This window comes from Mesoplodon bidens (assembly GCF_964165515.1).
Source record: "Mesoplodon bidens genome assembly, chromosome: 12".
Classification (NCBI taxonomy): Eukaryota; Metazoa; Chordata; class Mammalia; order Artiodactyla; family Ziphiidae; genus Mesoplodon; species Mesoplodon bidens.
Window position 1 is genome coordinate 5,703,867 of NC_138168.1, and position 4,281 is coordinate 5,708,147.

Consider the following 4,281-nt stretch of genomic DNA (forward strand, 5'->3'; position numbering starts at 1 on the left):
TATTTTCAAAATTGTAGTTAAGTATTACCAAATAAAGTAATAAACAACTCTTAACTTGGAGTGCAAAATGAAAGCACCTTATTATTTTAAAGGTGCAAAAGCAAGAAAATATGACATAAACTTATCAATTTTTAGATAGTCGTCTGTGTGATGGGTAAATGCCATTTAAAAACATTTTCAATAGAAAAATGATTTATAAATCAGTTTTCAGAAGATCAAAAAAATCAATGTTTAATACCAACTTTAACTATAAATAAAAAGAATATTGTCATTTCTCCTGTTTTTGCTCTAACATTTATGTCTTCTGCTCTGTGCCTTTTGGAAAAAATATTGCATTGCAAGGCTGCCGTCTTTTTGGACGAGGACAAGGATCAAGATCTTCTTTAATGTAACCTCTTTCCATACAAGTCTGAGTGGAAGGAAAGCCAACTTCCCAGAAATTCTCTGGTGTGTTAGGTGGAATGTAGCGAAATCAGTGTCTTGAACAGGAAGCCAACTTCTTTTCTCTACTGCTGGAAAATCTGCTTAATAAATTTCACATTCCTTACATGTGTGTCCAAGCAATTTTCTTCTTTCTTCTTTTTTCCGAACCACCTCAATATGAGGAAAAGTTTGTAAGCTAGTCTCTCTTTCATCATCTTTAAAATATGGCTCCACAAATGCTTTCTGTTTGACTTTATCTTGTTTATCACCAGGAGAGTTTGGGCTTTTTTGTAGCAGTTGACAACTCCTTCTCTTCATCTCCTACTTAGGGGAAGCTATCCACCAAACAGGATTCATATTCTTCATGTGTAGTCCAATCAAACATATCTTCCAAGCTATCTTTCATTTTTCTTTCTCCATTTGGACTTTTTTCTCCCTTCTGCTCTTGATTCTTCATTTTTAAAAGCATAGTTTCACTAACCAACGTACAGTCCGTGTCCACTGTCTCTCCTCCTGCTAATCTTGACTGACTGCCATCCTTTGTATCTACTACAGTAACATACATTTTATACTGAGAAAGATTTGCTCCTGAATCTATACTCCACTGGAAGTTTTCAAAGGATACATCTCGGTTGTTCTGTAGAGACTTTGTTTTAACAATTCTACATGGATTTAATTGAAGAACTGATGCAAGTTCACATGCTCCATGGACTGAACTGGTTTTTATTTTTATAGGCTCACAAAAACCAGCACCGTTCATGTCATCAAAAAGATTCTCTGTCTCCAAACTTTCACGTGGACGTAGAGGGATTTTAAAGATAGAATTTTCTTCCTTTATTTGTAGCAGTGCTTTATTATCCGGAGATTTACTCAAGGACAGGAGGAGGGACTCCTGTAAACTGCTGGTCTCTTCTGGGGAACCTTAGGTTAATCCACAGCTCCCACTCAAGGCCTTACGGCTTGGGGAAGAGCCCTTTGCAACAGGCTTCAAAACCTCATAGAGGGTCACTTGCCTAAATCCAGTTTTAGACTTCTCACTTCCTTGGCTTTTCTCTTGTCGCTGAATAGCTGAAAATCGATCAGACAGATCCAGAGGTTTATCCATCACATAGTCTCCATTCATGTAAGAATGACTATCCAGTGGAAAAGGAAAAGCATTTTCTTTATCAAAGGAGGCTTGGGGGCAGCTTACTTCATCTTCACTTTCTTCCTTGATTTTCTTCCTTTTGGTTCGGCCTCCCAGTGATTTCAGGGGTACCACAGGTTTACCTTTATCAGTAACAGTATCTTTAATGTGATCAATACTATCCTGTTCACTGGTATTTTCATTTATAAGCACCTGCTTATTAGAAGATGACTGGTCAGTGATCTTCACTTCAGCCCCAATATTATGATGTGTGAAAAGGGCACCATCTTCAGATTTTCATCTAGGTTTCTCTGATCTAGAATTAGAAGTGTTGCTGAAAGACATTGTTTTCAGATGGTTTTTCTTACCAGTCTCTAAAAGAGAAGGGGACAAACTTGTATTCAAACCTAAACTATTTTTCACATTAGAGGTAGCTCCAAATACAGGAGATGATACCCAAGTAGTCAATTCTTCTTGAGGAGGAGTCTTTGAATTAGAATCTGAAAATCTTAAACTATCTTCACAATTTCTTCTAGATTTCTCAAAAGGTTTTCTGTGATGTCCTTCCAGACAGTGGTAGAGCTCATCATCAAGTGGGCTCCTAGGGCCTCGAGATTCAGATTCATCTTGAACACTAAGTCCAAGTGTTTCAGGAACAACTGTAGCTAAATTATCAGGAGGATAACTGCTTTTTCCATGTGTATTAGCTACTGGAGCTTGACTCTGATCACAAGTGTCAGCCACTAGAATTTTACGTTCATTATGTTTATGTTGTGGATGAGGTGAAGACTTTGGTACTTTTCTCCATTCACGTGCACACCCAGAGTGCTTCAGTTTAGTATGTGTTTGTTCTACATGTTGGACGTGGAGGTTCTCCTTCCTTCACAGCCGGTTAGTGCCAGAAAATGAAAAGGTTGTTACTGGTGAATCTGGACTAACATCTTCCTTAGATTCAAGATCGGTTGCTTGATGTGGTTGATCATTCTCAATTTTCTGCTGCAGCTGTTCAGACAGCTTTTTACTTTCTTCCTGTATTCTTTTCATTCATAAGCTCTGTGATAAGTTTAAGATTCTGCTGCTGAATATTTTCAAACTCTTGCTGTTTCTTCCGCATATGTTCTTCAGTTACTTCACAGTGATCATGTAATCCTGCTCTTAATCAGTCTTCTAAAATTTTAATGGTTTCATGAAGGACTTTCTGTTGCTCTCTCAGCTGTTGATTTTTGGCGAAGAATTCTTCTAGTCTTTGTGCATCTAAAATTCATTCCTTTTTCAGTTTGGTTACTTTTACTTGTAGACTTTGTACTTCTTTATCACGATACTCCTTTAGTTTTGTCCAAAGATCCTTAAAGTCATTAGATACATCTGCAGAACTGGGGCCTCCACAACTGCTTCCTGAGACGTTCATCTTGCTTAATATGCTCACACTTCTACTGCCTAATGTTTTCTGACCTTTTCTGTTACATTATACAGGTCTGAAGTTGTCTTTGGCCAGTTCAAATACGGCTTGCAAGATTGCCTCGAGATTCTCGAAAGCCACATCAGGAAAGCGAGCACGCTATGGGGCAGGGAGGAGACAGCCGTTCGCTTTTCTCCTCGTTCCCTCACCAATCTGCCAAACCGCCTGCAGCCAAGATGCCCCCTTGGGGCAGCCCGCGGTTACCAGGGCTGGGGGAGGGCCCGAGGGCCCTGAATTACCTTTCTGATGATTTTAAGTAAATTAGTATCTCCCCTTTTTCTAGATCTCATATCCACATTTCCTTATGGTAATTACAGCATGTCAGAATGTCTTAAAACGAGTCTTTTCAAATTTTCCAACAATGGACTTGATAAACAGAAAAAAATGAACATAACAAAGAAATCACCATACTATTCAACTGAGTCCTCAGCCAGTGATTCATATGTGTAATCTGTCGAACATAGCTCATTCTATGTGAAAAAATCTTTCCTATAAGAAATTTTAAAAAAATCCTCAATGCCTCCTACAGTAGCACAGTTCATCTTTTTTTTGTGCAAATGTATAACTGATCTGCTTTCCTAAGCCTATAAAATGTATTCTTCTTTCCAGATGTGGGTGGTTGAACACATCAATCATTAAGTAATTTGTTAGTTTCTCTGTAGAAGTTCTATCAGCACCTGGTACTCTAACAGATGCTAGTCTAGCAATAATGGAATGAGGTTGGTGATGCTCCAAGTTTGGTGTTTGCTTTTCTTTGAGGAATCATAATGGAGAAAAGGAATGTCACAGTTTTCTGGCTGATTAAGTAGCAAACAGTCCTGCCCTTTGCCTGGGTTGTAGCATTTTTCAGCATCTTAACATGGTTTGATGATTACTTACATGTACTTGATAGGATTGTCTCTTTCCTATCAGTCTGCCTTTGAGAATCACTGAATCTGAATTATGTGTGACTTCTGAACTCATCTCGGTCCAACTCCATCACGTTAGAGATGAGCAATCTGATGTCCGGAAAGATGAAATGACTGACAGTAATCTTTCAGTTGGTCAGTGCTCACGTAGGATGTGAACCTGGGCTCTCAGTCGCACTCTTACTCTTCTCTTTCTGTCCTTTTGCCCTTCTTGAAGCTCAGGTCATGGTCTCATGATCAAGTATAATACTTGATAACTAATGAAGGTTTGTTGTTGAATGTATGAATTAGGTAAACCAAAAATAACTTATTTTGCCCTCAAATTTTTTGAAAAATTTCAACTTTCAGTTAATTTGTAAGACATG

At 38.3% G+C, this 4,281-nt stretch overlaps 1 pseudogene across 1 annotated transcript; it reads right to left on the minus strand.

Annotated features, from left to right (window-relative positions):
• Nucleotides 1-295: 295 nt before the first annotated feature.
• On the minus strand, nucleotides 296-3,520 carry LOC308626079 (DNA endonuclease RBBP8-like; annotated as a pseudogene). The gene has a single exon. The product of its transcript is annotated as a DNA endonuclease RBBP8-like (transcript).
• Between the last annotated feature and the right edge of the window lie 761 nt (nucleotides 3,521-4,281).